This window comes from Rattus norvegicus, chromosome 1 (assembly GCF_036323735.1).
Source record: "Rattus norvegicus strain BN/NHsdMcwi chromosome 1, GRCr8, whole genome shotgun sequence".
NCBI lineage: Eukaryota > Metazoa > Chordata > Mammalia > Rodentia > Muridae > Rattus > Rattus norvegicus.
Genome location: NC_086019.1, coordinates 1,057,217 through 1,079,069, shown reverse-complemented (window position 1 = coordinate 1,079,069; position 21,853 = coordinate 1,057,217).

Sequence of the window (21,853 nt, the reverse complement as noted above, 5' to 3'; positions counted from 1 at the left end):
TTGATGAATATGAAGTGTCCTTCCTTATCTTTTTTGATGACTTTTAATTGAAAATTGATTTTATTTGATATTAGAATGGCTACCCCAGCTTGCTTCTTTTGACCATTTGCTTGGAAAGTTGTTTTCCAGCCTTTCACTCTGAGGTAGTGTCTGTCTTTGTCTCTGAGGTGTGTTTCTTGTAGGCAGCAGAATATAGGATCCTCGTAGCATATCCAGTTTGTTAATCTATGTCTTTTTATTGGGGAGTTGAGGCCATTGATGTTGAGAGATATTAAGGAATAGTGATTATTGCTTCCTGTTATATTCATATTTGGATGTGAGGTTATTTTTGTGTGCTTTCATTCTCTTTGTTTTGTTGCCAAGACGATTAGTTTCTTGCTTCTTCTAGGGTATAGCTTGCCTCCTTATGTTGGGCTTTACCCTTTATTATCCTTTGTAGTGCTGGATTTGTAGAAAGATATAGTGTAAATTTGGTTTTGTCATGGAATATCTTGGTTTCTCCATCTATGTTGATTGAGAGTTTTGCAGGATACAATAACCTGGGCTGGCATTTGTGTCTCTTAGGGTCTGTATGACATCTGTCCAGGATCTTCTGGCCTTCATAGTTTCTGGCAAAAGTCTGGTGTGATTCTGATAGGTCTGCCTTTATATGTTACTTGACCTTTTCCCCTTACTGCTTTTAATATTCTTTCTTTATTTTGTGCGTTTGGTGTTTTGACTATTATGTGACGGGAGGTGTTTCTTTTCTGGTCCAATCTATTTGGAGTTTTGTAGGCTTCGTGTATGCCAATGGGTATCTCTTTTTTTAGGTTAGGGAAGTTTTCTTCTATGATTTTGTTGAAGATATTTACTGGTCCATTGAGCTGGGAGTCTTCACTCTCTTCTATACCTATTATCCTTAGTTTTGATCTTCTCATTGAGTCCTGGAGTTCCTGTATGTTTTGGACCAGTAGCTTTTTCTGCTTTACATTATCTTTGACAGTTGAGTCAATGATTTCTATGGAATCTTCTGCTCCCGAGATTCTCTCTTCCATCTCTTGTATTCTGTTGGTGAAGCTTTTCTCTACAGCTCCTTGTCTCTTCTTTTGAGTTTCTATGTCCAGGGTTTTTTCCATGTGTTGTTTCTTGATTGCTTCTATTTCCATTTTTAATTCCTTCAACTCTTTGATTGTGTTTTCCTGGAATTCTTTCTGGGATTTTTGTGTCTCCTCTCTATGTGTTTCTACTTGTTTATTTATGTTTTTCTGGAATTCTTTCAGGCATTTTTGCGATTCCTCTCTGTAGGCTTCTACTTGTTCTCTAAGGGAGTTCTCCACGTCTTTCTTGAAGTCCTCCAGCATCATGATCAAATATGATTTTGAAACTAGATCTTGCTTTTCTGGTGTGTTTGGATATTCCATGTTTATTTTGGTGGGAGAATTGGACTCCGATGATGCCATGTAGTCTTGGTTTCTGTTGCTTGGGTTCCTGCACTTGCCTCTCGCCATCAGATTATCTCTAGTGTTACTTTGTTCTGCTATTTCTGACAGTGGCTAGACTGTCCTATAAGCCTGTGTGTCAGGAGTGCTGTAGACCTGTTTTCCTGTTTTCTTTCAGTCAGTTATGGGGACAGAGTGTTCTGCTTTCGGGCGTGAGTTTTTCTCTCAGGTCTTCAGCTGTTCCTGTGGGCCTGTGTCTTGAGTTCACCAGGTAGGTCACTTGCAGCAGAAAAGTTGGTCTTACCTGTGGTCCCGAGGCTCAAGTTTGCTCGCGGGGTGCTGCCCAGGATTTCTCTGCAGCGGCAGCAACCAGGAAGATATGCGCCGCCCTTTCCGGGAGCTTCCGTGCACTAGGGTTCCAGATGGTGTGTGGTGTTTTCCTCTGGCGTCCGAGATGTGTGTGCAGAGTGCAGTCTCTTCTGGTTTCCCAGGTGTGTCTGCCTCTCTGTAGGTTTAGCTCTCCCTCCCACGGGATTTGGGTGCAGAGAACTGTTTATCCGGTCTGTTTCCTTCAGGTTCTGGCGGTGTCTCAGGCGCAGGGGTCCTGCCGCTCCTGGGCCCTCCCCTACGGGAACCCAGAGGCCTTATACAGTTGCCTCTTGGGCCAGGGATGTGGGCAGGGGTGGGCAGTGTTGGTGGTATCCTCTGCTCTGCAGCCTCAGGAGTGCCCACCTGACCAGGCGGTGAGGTCCCTTTCCCACGGGGTTTGGGAGCAGAGAGCTGCTGCGTACAGAGTGATTTTAAATCTAGCCTTGACTAAGTGATAAACAAACAAGAAACAAAAAGAGAAGGTAGAATACAGAAGAAAAAGCGCCTGTTTATCAGTCATATGCATTTCCAAAATATTTATGTTTCTAATTGTCTACGGCCATACCACCCTGAACGTGCCCGATCTCGTCTAATTTTCAGGAAATAGTTGATCAGTGAGGGTAGCTGAGGTGGTTTTAGTAGGAATGACCCCATAGACACATGTGTTTGAATGCTTCATCATCAGGGAGTGTTATTATATTAGGAGGTGTGGCCTTGTTGGAGTAGGTGTGGCCTACATAGAGGAACTCTGTCAATGAGGTGAGCTGTTGTGGTTTGCCCTGAAGTTATCTGTATTTTGATGCTAATTCCACTGCCCCAAGGACAGCTGCCTAGTCAAGGACTCAGAACTCAGGTGACTTCACCAGAACCACCTCCCCATTGAATTTGTAAAGTACAGGTTAGGGGCAGGTACAGGATAGAAGGAGGCCTCTCATTGGAGTAGAAGGAAGGATGGGCAGGAGAGAAGTTTGAAGGAAGTGGAGGAGCCTAGAAGAGAAAGGAGGAGTCAGGAGGGAGATAGGGGCAGAGAAGCTGTGGCAGGACAAGATAGCAGGTGATGTTAAGATTCCTGTGTATCTACAGGTTGTTATTAATGTTCTCAAGGGATGGATGGTACCAGGCTTTGTATGTTTAAGTGGGCAATTATATCTTATCAATTGGGTCAAAGATTATTGTTTTGTGTTTTCTTTTATGTGAAGGTTTGAGTGTAGGAAAGTGTGTGGTGACAAGAGACACTGGGCCGCCGCAGAGTTGGGATGTGTTTCTGCCAAGATACCTTGGGCACCGCGGTGCGGACCTAGCGGGATAAAAGACAACCATACTTGTTTATTTATATATTTTTACAACAACAGTAAGTGTTGATCTTTCAAATGTTCAAAACTGTTCAAAACTCTTCTTGCTGCCTGATGATGTAGACATAGGACTCTCGTCTTCAGAACCTGCTCCTTACTGTGACTGAACCTCAGGAAACTGCACCAATTAAGGGCTTTCCTTTATATTAGTTGTAGTCATCATGGTATCACTTCACAGCAATAGAACAGTGACTAAATCAATCTGGAGGAAGAGTTCATGGAGAAATATTCCTATTGGCTTGCTCTCTTTGGTCTGCTATCCCTATGCTCTTATAGAACCGAGGACCCCCACTTAGAAGTCACTCCAGGCACTCTGGGTTGCACACAGGAAATTACTTAAGAGACTTGCCCAATTGTCAGTTGGATGGAGACAATACCTCATTTAATGCTTCTTCTTCTAAATTCAACTCTAGTTGATATTAGGTTAACAAAGACTAAACAGAATACACATTTAACATTTTGTGAATTCTTGTCCTTTGAGCTTTTAAGTTTGATACTGCTGATTTCTATCCCAGAAGGTCTTGAGCTTGTCTTTGCATGGCTAACTTAAAACGATACTTTTAAATTCCTTAAAGGGCCTGGAGAGATCACTTACCCATTAAATCATTGACAGTTCTTCTATAGGTCCCAAGTTCAATTATTAACACTCACATGACAGCCAACAACTATCTGCAATTGAAGAAGCAGGGAGTCAGATCTCTTTTCTGTCCTCTTACATACCAGGAATATGTGGTACATATTCATCCATATAGAGACAGGCAGACATTTTTGCACATATAAATAAGTTTATTTTACTAAAATAATAAAAATAAATTTCATTTACTTTCAAATTTTTATTTATTTTATGTGAATGAATTGTGTCAGTCAGAAAAGGATGTGGAATCCACTGGAACTAGAGTTACATTTAGCATGTTGGAGTTGAGCATCAAACCTGAAGAACATCTAGTGCTCTTAACTGTTATACCTTGTCTGCAGCTCCAAAATAAATGTTAATAAACTTTGCTTTCATCTATGTGGAGGTATCAGTGCATGCTTTTCATCCCACCACTTAAGGCACATGGCTTTCTTGAATTTGAGACTAGCTTGATCTACAGAGTATGTTCCAGGACAGCCAGGGCTACGCAGAGAAACCATAACACAGACAACCAAAAGAAACAAGAAAAAAGAAAAAAAAGTTCCTACATCCTGTAAGTCTAGAAATAACAGCCCTGTATAGGATTGTGATTTATTTTGAGGAGAGGCTAATGTTTCTCAGGGTGACCTAGAACTTAATATGTACCTGAGGCTGGTTATATCATCTCATGGTGAATCTGACCCAACTTCTCAGCTTTCTAACTACTGGAATTTCAAGCAATATTCCTAAGCCCTACCTTTTGGCTACATCATTCAAAAGATGTACAGAGGGGGCTGGAGAGACATAGGAGTAGTTAAGAGGAGCTGACTGTGCTTCCAGAACACTAGGGTTCAATTCCCAGTACCCAAATGGAAAGCCTCTGGCATTCACTATGCATAGCACACACATACTGCATATATATATATATATATGTATATATATATATATATATATGTGTGTGTGTGTGTGTGTGTGTGTGTGTGTATCTGTGTATGTGTGTGTGTGCCACACACACACACATATACATGCAGGCAAACAACAACCAATCAATAAATAAATAAACAAACACATACATACACAAATACATAAATACAAAAATAAATAAATATGATGTAAAAAAGAGATTTTAAAAAGATATATGAGGGCTGGAAAGATGACTCAATGTTAAGAGAACTGACTAGTTTTCCAAATGGTACCTAGCTCAGTTTGCAGGAACCGTGTGGTAGCTCAGAACAAGGTTTAATGGGATCCAGTGTCCTATTAGTCTTATTCTGCTGTATCTGAAGAGATCCATAGTATACTCAGATACACTAAATAAGTAAAATATTTTTGAAATATGATTCGAACAAGACTCTCTATACTTACTTTCCTTTAAGAGATTTCCCTTTCCCTGTTTTTTTTTGTCTATATAGTTAAAGTTTGTGCCTATTCCTGTGTGACTGACTGTATAGTTTGACATGCCTGTCCATTTCTTTTCTTTTTTCTTATCTTTCATTTTGTTTGTTTGTTTGTTTTATGTTGCTTTTGTTTTCTGTTTGTTTGTTCGTTTGGTTTTTAGATGGGGTTTCTCTCTGTGTTGATCTGACTGTCCTGGATCTCATTCTGTTGACTAGAGTGGTCTCAATCTGAAAGAGTCCCATTCCTCAGCATTAAAAGGATCCCTCATGCAGGGATTAAAGGATTCACAGCTGCCTGGATAATACAGGATTTCTCTCTGTGTAGCCTTGCATGTTCTCGAACTTAGTTTGTAAACCAGGTTAGCCTGAAACTCACAGAAATCCACCTGCGTTTGCCTCTGGAGTTCTGGGATTAAGGCAAGCACCACGACTGGTGAGCAACAACTAGCATTTTTAACGTGGGTTCTGGGGTTTACACTAAGCAAGCCTTTCACTGAGAGGGTGTAGGCTATCTCTGTACCCCACCCCCTTTTGTCAGTATTGTCTTTTGTCTTGAGACAGAGTCTCATATAGTCCACCTGATCTTGAACTGATTATTTTATTTGAAGGTTTTTCCACTACTTTTATAAATAAACTTACAAATTCAAAAGTCTACTGATAGAACTAAGTAGTTTTAAATATACAGTTCTGCAGTAAGGGAACCCTGGCATAGAGAAAAGGCATAGATGCCATGTTGGGAATGATGCCCTTGAAGCCCTCCATTGTTGATGTTATTATTATGGTTAGAATTAAGTATGACTGGGTTCATGGAAAATCCCCAGCCAGCTGCAGAAGACTAATACAAATCTGGTGGTCAAGAAAAATAATAATATGATAAAGATATCCTGCTGACTAATAGATAAAACAAACCTGTGACCTTTCTGACATCCTGTCCTAACCCTGACCACAGGAATATTGTGTCCTTGGCCTGTGTAACTGTTTCTTACTCTCCCCCTCCCTCTGTTACCCATGTTATGGTATACATTCAGCCTTGGGAAAAAATAAAATTGTCGCCTGGATCAGACTCTTGTCTTGGCTTCCTTCTTCACATCCTTTGTCCCCTATTCTCTTCCAGGTACACCCCTGGACCAGTCGTTTACAAATGGCGCCCAGTGTGTGGCTGTTTGGAGGTCTCCTGGAGGAGAATGTCATCCCCAGTGAATAGGCAGGCCTGTCTTTCTTGTTTCTCAGAGCCTTTGCTCCCCCTCAGAGCTTTTGCTCCTCCTTGGAGCCTTTGCTTCCCTGCTTCTGGCAACCATGGACTACCCGACCTTGGTTCAGAGGCTTGGTGTGTGTTTCTCTATGGATGACACAGATCTCAGTGGTGAGTGATGGGACAAGCATTCTACAGTTACCTTTTGTGACAGGACTCAGGGAGTCATTCAAGATGCGAAGAATAGGGATTTAAAAAAAAGAAAAGAAAAAAGAAAAAAGTAAAGAAAAAAATTTAAAAAAATGCTTAGATTTTGTAGAAATATTTGTCCATAGTTCCCCCAGGAGGAAACAATTAACACAAAAGATAGTGCAGAGTTAGTGATTGTTTTTGTTGCTGAAATATGCCCTCTGTAATGAATAAAAATTGTGTGCTTTTTGGGTTTGAGGTTGCCTCTTCCTGTATGGTTGGGCACCCCCACGTACCTGGATTAAAAACCTTATACCCTCATGCTATTTCAGCGGTCACTTTGTCAATCTGTGCTCTGTGGGTGGCACTCCTGAGGTAGGGCCACTATGGGGTCTTACAACATTTTGGTGCACCTGCCAGGAACTGTGCTCCCCCAGACTACAATTGTTGAGGATATCGGAGGTAAGCTCTAGCAAATCTGTGTTTTGTGTTCTGTGTTACTTTCTGTTTTGTCTCTGTGTCGTGTCTCGTCTTTGTTTCATGTTGTCTTGTGTTTGTCTTCGTCTGCTGTCTGAAGAGTTTGAGTCCCCCCTGGAGAGAAGTTAGAGTCCCCTTGGTGGTTGCTGTGGGTCCTGTGAGGGGCTTATGTCTGTGACAGGCAGATGTGCTAGTTGTCACAGGCCACAGGCCCTAAAGGATGCTCTAGGAGGAGAAATAATCTAGAGGACACTCCGGTATCTCGTTGGGAGGTGGGATCAGAGATGGTCCTCCTCTTCCTGAAAGCAGCTAAGGTTAAGCTGCAGTTTGGGCCAGGTACTGAAGGTATCAGGCATTTGTGGAAATTGCTTATAGGATGCCTTGTCTTGGTCTTGTTTGTCTAGTTTGTTTTCTGCGGTATTGTCGAGTATCTTTTTGGCTTTTGCTTCACTTTTGAACTTGGACTGATGACTGTGTTTGAAAGCATGGACTTAAGACTGTGTTTGAAATCATGGAACTGTTTGTTTTGTTTGTCAAGGAATTTTACTTGGTCCTCTTGGTGCTTAACTTGGAAATGATTTGCTTGAAAGAAATTGTTTTCTGCCAGGGAGTTTTGTCTTTCTCTCTTGAGCCTCCTCCCCAAGAAGAGATGCCCCTCCTTTTGATCCCCTTGCCCAGTCTAGCAGATGTTAACAGTTTATCACACATGTATATGAAGGACTCCAGGTTAGCGAATGATCTTGTCTGAAGTAGGCATTAACAAGAACCTGAAAGCTTTGCCTTGGATCCTGAAGAAAGGATCTCCCTATTGCTTAGACATTCACAGCTTCTAAGAAAGGGAAGCACAGAGTGAGGAAGTGTGGGGCTGAGGGTGGCAGCTAGCAAGCGAACTGCAGGCTGCACACAGGCAGCTGCGCAGCTCAGGCCAAGTCAGCATAAGAGGAGTTTCAAGGTGATGAGCCCGGCTGGGGTTGAAGCTTTAACAGCAAAAAGATAGATTATTATGAGACTTTTGGCCCTGAAAAAAAATTGCAGTTGCTGCCTTCAGTGGCCAGACCTTCAACACTTGCTCACAGAAGGAGAGCATTCATTAAGAGAAGTTCTTTAAGGGAGCCTGCCTTATCTGCTGGCCCTATTCCAGTAGAGGAGTTGATCTCCAACATTAAGTTACCTTCCCCGTTAGTCATCATTGACATAGAGAGTGCCTCTGATCCTAACCCTGCAGCAGTCAGTTCCTGCCCCTGTGGTCAAAATGCCCCAGGTTGGGGGTCAGGGGAGCCCCTAAAGTATTTTCATAAAGAGTGTGCAGCAGACTGTGAATAACTTTGTTTTGCCAGACAGAACAGGCTTTACTCTAGGATGATAAGAGGAGAAAGTCTTGGCACTGGCTCTTCAGCTTACTCCAACTGGAGGCTGTGGCCAAGGTCAGGATCAATGTTTTCTTTTCCATGGTCCTCTAAGCCAGTAAGACAGCTTGGTGAAGGACTGTTACTGAAGTCCTGGGAGGGCTGTAGTTCTATTAAAGATCAGTATTCCAGTGTTAGCAAACTCTATATTGGATATAAGAGGCAGGAAGCCCAACTCAATTGTGAGCCTGCCTCAGGAATGGCAACAGAAAGAGTCCTTATAGTCAGTTATCTCTAACTATAGCTTACTCTCTGATACCTGAGGCTTCAATCGGATAACACCCTCCTGGGCAAGTCCCCCTTCAATACTCAGATGCTAGTCTCTCCTGGTCTCTTGGCTCAAGTTTGCCAGGCACGTCTGACTGCCTGGAAGAAAATTCCCCCCTAAAGTGGATGAGCCATACAATTCTTTTGTCAGCTGCTTGGCATCTAGCACCCAGGTCCTAACCATCTCTCCATCCTTTTGTTATTAGTTCTTACTGGAAGCCTAGTGATGTTTGGAGACTGGATCTCTTGAGAGGCAGAGCCACCGAGCTGACACTGAAGGGAGGTACTCCTTAAGCAAAATCTAAGTCCAGAGAGACAGCCGGTAACAGACCAGCTGCCCCTCTGCTCACCGTTCTGTTTCACAGGCACAAAGCTTGCATTTGTATTTGCAATGGCCTTTTCATTCCAAGAAAGCTGCCTTGTTTGTTTAGCTGTGTGACTGAATGATATTTGTCACCTGATCTGGTTGTTCCACCAGCTCTCTCCAGGCCACCCTCTAGCTTTCTTGCCTGGCCCCTTTCTCCTGTTCTTAAGAATTTTATCACCTAATACACTGCATTGTTTGACTTATAATTGCTCCTGTCCTACTAATATACATGTCCCAGACTCCCGTTGTGAAGGTTCTAATTCTAAAACAAGGGGATGATGCATCCCCCTAAATATTAAATTTACCTCCGTGGTTTGAAACCAGGATTGGACACATGGATATACTTGGGGTCTTAGAATGTTTCAATCAGGTGCTAATACAGGGATTATATTTACCATAAAATTGTTAAAAGAACCTGGACATTCCTACTCCTCGGCTTCTGGGCACTGATCCAAAGAAGGAGCCCAGGGAGGCACTGAACATGGCACAAGGTACACACGACTTCATCTACAGCCTGCACTTCACTGAGAGGAGCTGCTTGCTCAAAGAAGTGCACCACTTCGAGACCATTGCCATCGCAGAAGAAAAATTGGATGCCCTACCACCCCACTCCAGGACAGCTGTATTCTTCTACAATGTGATACCTTTTGTAGGGTTGACTTTTTGGATAATGCAATTATGATTGTTACATGAAACCAAATTGAATTGTCTATTGGAATTATTTTGTGAATGTCAACAATGGCAGTCAACATGTTATTTTTCCTTCTATATATCAACATATTATTTAACTTTCAGTTATTGATACTGTACTGTACTGAGTTGGGGGTTTGCTTTTTTCTGACATAACATGCATAGGATAACTATTAATGTCTTTATTTTTTCCCTGATGGTTATAATTCAATGTTGAGGTTTCTCCAAATTATTTAAAATGTTTAATATCAGTTAAAATTGTAATTCTCTGCCTGGTGGCATCCTTTCTGTGATATTTTATGAAATTCTGGTTTGTGAGAGAAAGTCAGTGCTTAGATATTTCCTGTGTCTTAGAATATGGTTAAAGAAAACATGAAACAAGTCAGAAAAGGCTTGGAAGAGAGAAAATGTGAAAGAGAAAAAGCTGAGAACTGGTATCAAAATTGGTCTCTGTTGGGTCCCCCAGTAGGTCTTCTTTTGCTTGTATCTTTTGGCCCTTGGACATTTAATTGTTTAACCATCTTTGTTAAATAACATGTAGATAATATAGCAGCAAAACTTATTCAGGTATATTGTCATAGGCTAGCTATGGAGGATGCTTTGATGATGGCCAAGCTCACCTACACATCTCCTCCCAGCCCAGGCAAGGACATTTTTTGTCCTTCAGCCAAATGAGGCCAACATTCTTTTCTGCCTGCTGTCCTGATGCCTTTGCTGAAAAATCAACAAATCGTCACCCCTGCGTGCTGAGCTGGACAGTCAATGATGGATAAGAGAGTGATATATTCAAGAATAAAGGGCCTAGACAGGAGGGCCGCCATTAGCTGTTGCCTTATCCCATGACGGATCCTGGCCACAAGATTCTCTTGGCCATGTGACAAATATTACTCCAACCTAAGACAGACACAGTTCCCGAGGGGCTCATTCCAGGACATCACGGCCATTTGGCCACCTTTTCATTTGACTATAAGGAACGGGGAGATGTTGGGAGCGATGCCCTTGAAGTCGACCATTGTTGATGTTATTATTATGGTTAGAATTAAGTATGACTGGGTTCTTGGAAAATCTCCAGTCAGCTGCAGAAGACTAATACAAATCTGGTGGTCAAAATTAAAAATAATATGATAACATTTGACGTGTTAAGATACCCAATGTGATGACCTGTAAAGTTTCTGAAAAACCAACATCCTGCTGACTAATAGATATGACAAACCTGTGACTTTTCTGACAACCTGTAAACATCAGCCTACTCCCCCACCATACGAATATTGTGTCCTTGGCCTGCATAAATGTTTCTTACTTCCCCCCTTCCGCTGTTACCCATGTTTTGGTATAAATTCTGCCTTCGGGAAAAATAAAATTGTCACCTTAATCAGACTCTTGTCTTGGCTTCCTTCTTTGTGTCTCTTGGCCCCCATTCTCTTCCAGGTACACCCCAGACCCTTCATGTATAACATTTGATCCAGTTGATAAGATATAATTGTCCACCTAAACATACAAAACCCTGTACACATTTATAACATCCTGTAAGTTACAGTGTGGAATCAACATCAGCCTCCATATTCTATTTTGGTGGCTTCTCTCAGTCTCCTGCTCTCTTGAGTTCCTGGTTCCTTCTCTTCCTTCAATCTTTTCTCCAACCCATCCTTCCTTCTCATCCAATGACAGGCCTCATTCTATCTTGTGCCTGCCTCACCTGTGACATCACCCCACACAGGGAGGCTCTAAGATGAATGACCATAACACAGTTTTCACAGTATTTTGAATTCCCCTATACAATGTCTAGAAATACAGTTTCTCCTACATGATATGGAAATTCATATTAGAGTGTCTATGGATCTTGGAAGACTGCTATCAACTGAAGTAACACAAATATTTTGAAAAATACAATGTTAACATACATACATTAAAATATTTTGTATACCTAATTCTAATTTTAATTTTAATTACACTTATTGTATTTTTAATTTTTATGTTGGTTATTTTACTTATTTACAATTCAATCGTTATTCCTCTTACAATATTCCCTTCCAAAAAACCCTCAGTCCACCTGGTTCTATGAGGTGCTCCCCCATCAATCCACGCATTCTTGCCTCACCACACTAGATTTCTGGTAAGCTATACATCAAGACTTGACAAGACCAAGGGCCTATCTTTCCATTGATGCCAGATAAGGCCATCCTCTTCTACAAATGCAGCTGGATCCATTGGTACTTCCGCGTTTATTTCTTGGTTGGTGGCTTAGTAACTGGTAGGTCTGGGAGTTCTGCTTGAATGATATTGTTCTTCTTATTGCCTTGCAAATACCTTCAGTTCCTTCAGTCATTTCCCTACCATGTCCATTCCTGCCCCTGTGCTATATCTGATGTTTAGGAACAAGCATCTGCTCTTTAATGATAAGGCTTTGGCAGAGCCTCTCAGAAGACAGCTATATCAGTCCCTGTTAAGAAGCACTTCTTGACATCAGCAAGAGTGAGTGGGTTTGGTTGCAGCATACGACATGGATCCTCAGGTGGACCAGTCTCTGAATGTCCTTTCCTGCAATCTCTGTTCCCCTTTTTGTCATTGTATTTCCTTTAGACATTAGTGATATTGGTAAAAATGCTGAGAAGTGTGAGTGGTCTCATTCCTCAATAGGAGGGAGTGCCTTATCTCTCCAAATGGTCTCTACAGGTTCTCTCTCCCTTTGTTGAGTCTTTCAGCTAAGGTCATTCCTATTGCATCCTGGAAACTTCTTGCTTCCATGGAATCTGGGACATTCCAGTAATTACCTTCAGTTTCCAATTCACCATTCCTTTATACCTCTGTTCAAAATCCTTTCCCTTTTGCTTTCCCACCCTTTTTTTTCATCCTTATTAAATTGGGTATTTCTTATTTACATTTCAAATGTTATTCTCTTTCCCAGTTTCCATGCCAACATCAACCTAACCCCTCCCCCACCCTTCTCTATTGGTGTTCCCTCCTCAGTACTCCCACAATTACTGAACTCTCAAACAAGACTCCTGTTCACTGAGAGTCCAGCCTTAGCAGGACCAAGGGCTTGCCTTCCACTGGTGCACTTACTAAGCTATTCATTGCTACTTATCTATTTGGAGCCCAGGATCAGTCCATGTTTGAGATTCTTCCCCACTTTTTCTTCTATTAGTTTGAGTGTATCGGTTTGATGTAGAGGTTCTTGATCTACTTGGACTTAAGCTTTGTACAGGGTAATAAGCATGGATCAATCTGCATTCTTCTACATGTTGACCTCCAGTTGAACCAACACCATTTGCTGAAAATGCTATCTTTTTTTGATGGGATGGTTTTGACTCCTTTGTCAAAAATCCAGTGACCATAGGTGTGTGGGTTCATTTCTTTTTTTTTTTTTTTTTGGTTTGGACTGGCTTGACTTCTTGTTGCCAGGATGACATAATAACCTCTTCACTACCTTTCAGAGTTGGCTGTATCAAATGCCATTTTCAACCAATCTCTCCCTCCTTTAGAAGGTTGTGTTCTTCCCTACATGATACCTTCTTTCTAAGTTGATTATTTTGTTTATTCTTCACACAACCTCCCAAGAAAGGAGTGTATGGAGAGGGAGAAACCATCCACTGCTGCCCCTTCCCTGCTGCTTCCTTAGTCTGTTTCAAGCTCACATGCTGCATGATACAATCTTCTGTGACTTAGTGTAGACATGAACTTTGGTGCCCCTGAATTTTTTCTCTTTTCCTTAGTCTGGATATGACTCTTATTCATGCTTCTACCGGATAAAGATGGGTCTTCAAACCACGTTTGCAGGAAATAAGATGTGTGGTCTCTGCTTTTCATCAGTGTGAGTTTAACAAATTATTAAGGGTTAACCTTTCTCAAGTGGATGTATGGGAATTGTGAGGATTGGGTTATACGTTGTTTATGACTTTTGGAATGAGCTAGAGTATAATTCATTAAGAAAGAGGATTAGTAGTATTTCCACAAGGTGATACTTTTCAGTAAACAGAAGGCTTCAGAAACAGGCAGGTGAGAGTGCTGACTCTCTGAAATGGGCACTACAATGGGGCTGTTCTTAGATACCAGCTCCCTTTCCAGGGCTATGTGATAAGTTACCTCAAATGGACAGAAAACCAGTTATGGCTATTCACTCAGTTCTGAAAGCCAACAGTCTGCAATAAGTTGCCAGCCGGACTAGACTTGGTCAGCTCTATGGGAGAATTCTTTTCTGGCCTGGTCCAGTCTCTGCTGGTTGCCAGCTTTGTTGTCTTGTGGACACATCTGTTTGCATCATCTTTATCCCACCTTTCCGTCTGTGTGTCTGTCTCCTCTGTGTCTTCTCTAAGGGCACTCTTGATTGAATTTAGGGCCCATTTTGATAATCCAGGGTGCTATCTTCAAAGCCGATAAGTTAGTTACATTTATTTATTTTATTAACTTGAGTATTTATTATATACATTTCGAGTGTTATTCCCTTTCCCGGTATCCGGGCAAACATCCCCCTCCCCCTCCCCTTCCTTATGGGTGTTCCCCTCCCAACCCTCCCCCCATTGCCGCCCTCCCCCCACCAGTCTAGTTCACTGGGGGTTCAGTCTTAGCAGGACCCAGGGCTTCCCCTTCCACTGGTGCTCTTACTAGGATATTCATTGCTACTTATGAGGTCAGAGTCCAGGGTCAGTCCATGTATAGTCTTTAGTTAGTGGCTTGGTCCCTGGAAGCTCTGGTTGCTTGGCATTGTTGTACATATGGGGTCTCGAGCCCCTTCAAGCTCTTCCAGTTCTTTCTCTGATTCCTTCAACGGGGGTTCTATTCTCAGTTCAGTGGTATGCTGCTGGTATTCGCCTCTGTATTTGCTGTATTCTGGCTGTGTCTCTCAGGAGCGATCTACATCCAGCTCCTGTCGGTCTGCACTTCTTTGCTTCATCCATCTTGTCTAATTGGGTGGCTGTATATGTATGGGCCACATGTGGGGCAGGCTCTGAATGGGTGTTCCTTCAGTCTCTGTTTTAATCTTTGCCTCTCTCTTCCCTGCCAAGGGTATTCTTGTTCCCCTTTTAAAGAAGGAGTGAAGCATTCACGTTTTGATCATCCGTCTTGAGTTTCATTTGTTCTAGGCATCTAGGGCTAATTCAAGCATTTGGGCTAATAGCCACTTATCAATGAGTGCATACCATGTATGTCTTTCTGTGATTGGGTTAGCTCACTCAGGATGATGTTTTCCAGTTCCAACCATTTGCCTACGAATTTCATAAAGCCGTTGTTTTTGATAGCTGAGTAATATTCCATTGTGTAGATGTACCACATTTTCTGTATCCATTCCTCTGTTGAAGGGCATCTGGGTTCTTTCCAGCTTCTGGCTATTATAAATAAGGCTGCAATGAACATAGTGGAGCACGTGTCTTTTTTATATGTTGGGGCATCTTTTGGGTATATGCCCAAGAGAGGTATAGCTGGATCCTCAGGAAGTTCAATGTCCAATTTTCTGAGGATCCTCCAGACTGATTTCCAGAATGGTTGTACCAGATTGCAACCCCACCAACAATGGAGGAGTGTTCCTCTTTCTCCGCATCCTCGCCAGCATCTGCTGTCACCTGAGTTTTTGATCTTAGCCATTCTCACTGGTGTGAGGTGAAATCTCAGGGTTGTTTTGATTTGCATTTCCCTTATGACTAAAGATGTTGAACATTTCTTTAGGTGTTTCTCAGCCATTTGGCATTCCTCAGCTGTGAATTCTTTGTTTAGCTCTGAGCCCCATTTTTTAATAGGGTTACTTGTTTCCCTGCGGTCTAACTTCTTGAGTTCTTCGTATATTTTGGATATAAGGCCTCTATCTGTTGTAGGATTGGTAAAGATCTTTTCCCAATCTGTTGGTTGCCGTTTTGTCCTAACCACAGTGTCCTTTGCCTTACAGAAGCTTTGCAGTTTTATGAGATCCCATTTGTCGATTCTTGATCTTAGAGCGTAAGCCATTGGTGTTTTGTTCAGGAAATTTTTTCCAGTGCCCATGTGTTCCAGATGCTTCCCTAGTTTTTCTTCTATTAGTTTGAGTGTGTCTGGTTTGATGTGGAGGTCCTTGATCCACTTGGACTTAAGCTTTGTACAGGGTGATAAGCATGGATCCATCTGCATTCTTCTACATGTTGACCTCCAGTTGAACCAGCACCATTTGCTGAAAATGCTATCTTTTTTCCATTGGATGGTTTTGGCTCCTTTGTCAAAATCAAGTGACCATAGGTATGTGGGTTCATTTCTGGGTCTTCAATTCTATTCCATTGGTCTATCTGTCTGTCTCTGTACCAATACCATGCAGTATTTATCACTATTGCTCTGTAATACTGCTTGAGTTCAGGGATAGTGATTCCCCCTGAAGTCCTTTTATTGTTGAGGATAGCTTTAGCTATCCTGGGTTTTTTGTTATTCCAGATGAATTTGCAAATTGTTCTGTCTAACTCTTTGAAGAATTGGATTGGTATTTTGATGGGGATTGCATTGAATCTGTAGATTGCTTTTGGTAAAATGGCCATTTTTACTATATTAATCCTGCCAATCCATGAGCATGAGAGATCTTTCCATCTTCTGAGGTCTTCTTCAATTTCCTTCTTCAGTGTCTTGAAGTTCTTATTGTACAGATCTTTTACTTGCTTGGTTAAAGTCACACCGAGGTACTTTATATTATTTGGGTCTATTATGAAGGGTGTCGTTTCCCTAATTTCTTACTCGGCTTGTTTCTCTTTTGTAAAGAGGAAGGCAACTGTTTTATTTGAGTTAATTTTATACCCAGCCACTTTGCTGAAGTTGTTTATCAGCTTTAGTAGTTCTCTGGTCGAACTTTTGGGATCACTTAAATATACTATCATATCATTTGCAAATAGTGATATTTTGACTTCTTCTTTTCCGATCTGTATCCCCTTGACCTCCTTTTGTTGTCTGATTGCTCTGTCTAGGACTTCAAGAACTATATTGAATAAGTAGGGAGAGAGTGGGCAGCCTTGTCTAGTCCCTGATTTTAGTGGGATTGCTTCAAGTTTCTCTCCATTTAGTTTAATGTTAGCAACTGGTTTGCTGTATATGGCTTTTACTATGCTCAGGTATGGGCCTTGAATTCCTATTCTTTCCAGGACTTTTATCATGAAGGGGTGTTGAATTTTGTCAAATGCTTTCTCAGCGTCCAATGAAATGATCATGTGGTTTTGTTCTTTCAGTTTGTTTATATAATGGATCACGTTGATGGTTTTCTGTATATTAAACCATCCCTGCATGCCTGGGATGAAGCCTACCTGGTCATGGTGGATGATTGTTTTGATGTGCTCTTGGATTCGGTTTGCCAGAATTTTGTTGAGTATTTTTGCATCGATATTCATAAGGGAAATTGGTCTGAAGTTCTCTTTCTTTGTTGTGTCTTTGTGTGGTTTAGGTATAAGAGTAATTGTGGCTTCGTAGAAGGTATTCGGTAGTGATCCATCTGTTTCAATTTTGTGGAATAGTTTGGATAATATTGGTATGAGGTCTTCTATGAAGGTTTGATAGAATTCTGCACTAAACCCATCTGGACCTGGGCTCTTTTTGGTTGGGAGACCTTTAATGACTGGTTCTATTTCCTTAGGAGTTATGGGGTTGTTTAACTGGTTTATCTGTTCCTGATTTAACTTCAGTACCTGGTATATGTCTAGGAAATTGTCCATTTCCTGAAGATTTTCAAGTTTTGTTGAATATAGGTTTTTATAGTAAGATCTGATGATTTTTTGAATTTCCTCTGAATCTGTAGTTATGTCTCCCTTTTCATTTCTGATTTTGTTAATTTGGACGCACTCTCTGTGTCCTCTCGTTAGTCTGGCTAAGGGTTTATCTATCTTGTTGATTTTCTCAAAGAACCAACTTTTGGTAAAGTTGATTCTTTCTATGGTCCTTTTTGTTCCTACTTGGTTGATTTCCGCTCTGAGTTTGATTATTTCCTGCCTTCTACTCCTCCTGGGTGTATTTGCTTCTTTTTGTTCTAGAGCTTTTAGGTGTGCTGTCAAGCTGCTGATATATGCTCTTTCCTGTTTCTTTCTGCAGGCACTCAGCGCTATGAGATTTCCTCTTAGCACAGCTTTCATTGTGTCCCATAAGTTTGGGTATGTTGTACCTTCATTTTCATTAAATTCTAAAAAGTTTTTAATTTCTTTCTTTATTTCTTCCTTGACCAGGTTATCATTGAGTAGAGCATTGTTCAATTTCCACATATATGTGGGCATTCTTCCTTGATTGTTATTGAAGACCAGTTTTAGGCCGTGGTGGTCTGATAGCACGCATGGGATTATTTCTATCTTTCTGTACCTGTTGAGGCCCGTTTTTTGACCAAGTATATGGTCAATTTTGGAGAAAGTACCATGAGGAGCTGAGAAGAAGGTATATCCTTTTGCTTTAGGATAGAATGTTCTATAAATATCCGTTAAGTCCATTTGGCTCATGACTTCTCTTAGTCTGTCTACATCTCTGTTTAATTTCTGTTTCCATGATCTGTCCATTGATGACTGTGGGGTGTTGAAATCTCCCACTATTATTGTGTGAGGTGCAATGTGTGTTTTGAGCTTTAGTAAGGTTTCTTTTACATATGTAGGTGCCCTTGTATTTGGGGCATAGATATTTAGGATTGAGAGTTCATCTTGGTGGATTTTTCCTTTGAGGAATATGAAGTGTCCTTCCTTATCTTTTTTGATGAATTTTAGTTGAAAATTGATTTTATTTGATATTAGAATGGCTACTCCAGTTTGCTTTTTCTGACCATTTGCTTGGAAAATTGTTTTCCGGCCTTTCACTGTGAGGTAATGTCTGTCTTTGTCTCTGAGGTGTGTTTCCTGTAGGCAGCAGAATGCAGGGTCCTCGTTGCGTATCCAGTTTGTTAATCTATGTCTTTTATTGGGGAGTTGAGGCCATTCATGTTGAGAGATATTAAGGAATAGTGATTATTGCTTCCTGTTATATTCATATTTGGATGTGAGGTTATGTTTGTGTGCTTTCATTCTCTTTGTTTTGTTGCCAAGACGATTAGTTTCTTGCTTCTTCTAGGGTATAGCTTGCCTCCTTATGTTGGGCTTTACCATTTATTATCCTTTGTAGTGCTGGATTTGTAGAAAGATATTGTGTAAATTTGGTTTTGTCATGGAATATCTTGGTTTCTCCATCTATGTTAATTGAGAGTTTTGCAGGATACAGTAACCTGGGCTGGCATTTGTGTTCTCTTAGGGTCTGTATGACATCAGTCCAGGATCTTCTGGCCTTCATAGTTTCTGGCGAGAAGTCTGGTGTGATTCTGATAGGTCTGCCTTTATATGTTACTTGACCTTTTTCCCTTACTGCTTTTAATATTCTTTCTTTATTTTGTGCGTTTGGTGTTTTGACTATTATGTGACGGGAGGTGTTTCTTTTCTGGTCCAATCTATTTGGAGTTCTGTAGGCTTCTTGTATGCCTATGGGTATCTCTTTTTTTAGGTTAGGGAAGTTTTCTTCTATGATTTTGTTGAAGATATTTACTGGTCCTTTGAGCTGGGAGTCTTCACTCTCTTCTATACCTATTATCCTTAGGTTTGATCTTCTCATTGAGTCCTGGATTTCCTGTATGTTTTGGACCAGTAGCTTTTTCCGCTTCACATTATCTTTGACAGTTGAGTCAATGATTTCTATGGAATCTTCTGCTCCTGAGATTCTCTCTTCCATCTCTTGTATTCTGTTGGTGAGGCTTGTATCTACAGCTCCTTGTCTCTTCTTTTGGTTTTCTATATCCAGGGTTGTTTCCATGTGTTCTTTCTTGATTGCTTCTATTTCCATTTTTAGTTCCTTCAACTGTTTGATTGTGTTTTCCTGGAATTCTTTCAGGGATTTTTGCGATTCTTTCAGGGATTTTTGCGATTCCTCTCTGTAGGCTTCTACTTGTTTATTAATGTTTTTATGTGTTTCCCTAAGGGAGTTCTTCATGTCTTTCTTGAAGTCCTCCAGCATCATGATCAAATATGATGTTGAAACTAGATCTTGCTTTTCTGGTGTGTTTGGATATTCCATGTTTGTTTTGGTGGGAGAATTGGGCTCCGATGATGCCATGTAGTCTTGGTTTCTGTTGCTTGGGTTCCTGCGCTTGCCTCTCGCCATCAGATTATCTCTAGTGTTACTTTGTTCTGCTATTTCTGACAGTGGCTAGACTGTCCTATAAGCCTGTGTGTCAGGAGTGCTGTAGACCTGTTTTCCTCTCTTTCAGTCAGTTATGGGGACAGAGTGTTCTGCTTTCGGGCGTGTAGTTTTCCTCTCTACAGGTCTTCAGCTGTTCCTGTGGGCCTGTGTCTTGAGTTCACCAGGCAGCTTTCTTGCAGCAGAAAGGTTGGTCTTACCTGTGGTCCTGAGGCTCAAGTTCGGTCGCGGGGTGCTGCCCACGGGCTGTCTGTGGCGGCAGCAACCAGGAATACCTGTGCCGCCCCTTCCGGGAGCTTCAGTGCACCAGGGTTCCAGATGGCCTTTGGTGTTTTCCTCTGGCGTCCGAGATGTGTATGCAGAGTGCAGTCTCTTCTGGTTTCCCGGGCGTGTCTGCCTCTCTGAGGGTTTAGCTCTCCCTCCCACGGGATTTGGGTGCAGAGAACTGTTTATCCGGTCTGTTTCCTTCAGGTTCCGGCGGTGTCTCAGGCAGGTGTCCTGCCGCTCCTGGGTCCTCCCCCACGGGAGCCCAGAGGCCTTATACAGTTTCCTCTTGGGCTAGGGATGTGGGCAGGGGTGGGCAGTGTTGGTGGTCTCTTCTGCTCTGCAGCCTTAGGAGTGCCCACCTGACCAGGCGGTGAGGTCTCTTTCCCACAGGGTCTGGGCGTGGGTTCATTTCTGGGTCTGCAATTATATTCCACTGTTCTATCTGCCTGTCTTTATACCAACACCATTCAGTTTTTATCACTATTGCTCCATAATACTGCTTGAGTTCAGGGATAGTGATTCCTGCGGAAGTCCTTTTATTGTTGAGGATAGTTTTAGGTATCCTGGTTTTTTTGTTATTCCAGATGAGTTTGCAAATTGTTCTGTATAACTCTCTGAAGAATTGGATTGGAATTTCATTGGGGATTGCGTTGAATCTGTAGCCATCTTTGGGTAAAATGGCCATTTTTACTATATTAATCCTGCCAATCCACGAGCATGGGAGATCTTTCCAACTTCTGAGATCTTCAATTTCTTTCTTCAAAGGCCAGAAATTCTTATCATACAGATGTTTCACTTGCTTGGTTAAAGTTACACTGAAGTACTTGATACTATTTGGGACTGTCATGAAAGGTGTCTCCCTAATTTCTTTCTCTGCTTCTTTGTGTTTTGTGTAGATGAAGGCTACTGATTTATTTGAGTTAATTTTATACACACTTTGCTGAGGGGATTTCTCAGGTTTAGTAGTTCTCTGGTGGAACTTTTGGGATCACTTAAATATACTATCATATCATTTGCAAATAGTGATATTTTGACTTCTTCCTTTCCAATCTGTATCCTTTAATCTCCATTCGCTGTCTGATTGCTCTGGCTAGGACTTCAAAAACTATATTGAATAAGCAGGGAGAGTGGGCAGCCTTGTCTAGTCCCTGATTTTAGTGGGATTGCTTCAAGTTTCTCTCCATTTAGTTTAATGTTAGGTACTGGTTTGCTGTATATGGCTTTTGCTATGTTCAGGTATTGGCCTTGAAATCCTGTTCTTTCCATGATTTTATCATGAAGGGGTGTTGAATTTTGTCAAATTCTTTCTCAGCATCTAATGAAATGATCAAGTGGTTTTTACCTTTCAGTTTATTTATATGCTGGATTAGGTTGACCGTTTTCTGCATATTAAACCATTCCAGCATACCTAGGATAAAGCCTACTTGATCATGATGGATGATTGTTTTGATGTGCTCTTGGATTCAGTTTGCAAGAATTTTATTGAGTATTTTTGCATCGATATTCATAAGGAAACTTGATCTGAAGTTCTCTTCCTTTGATGGATCTTTTTGTTGTTTAGGTATAAGAGTAATGGTGGCTTCATAGAATGAATTCGCTACCACTCCATCTGTTTCAATTTTGTGGAATAGTTTGGATAGCACTGGTATGAGGTCTTCTATGAAGGTCTGATAGAATTCTGCAGTGAACTCATCTGGATGTGGGCTCTTTTTGGTTGGGAG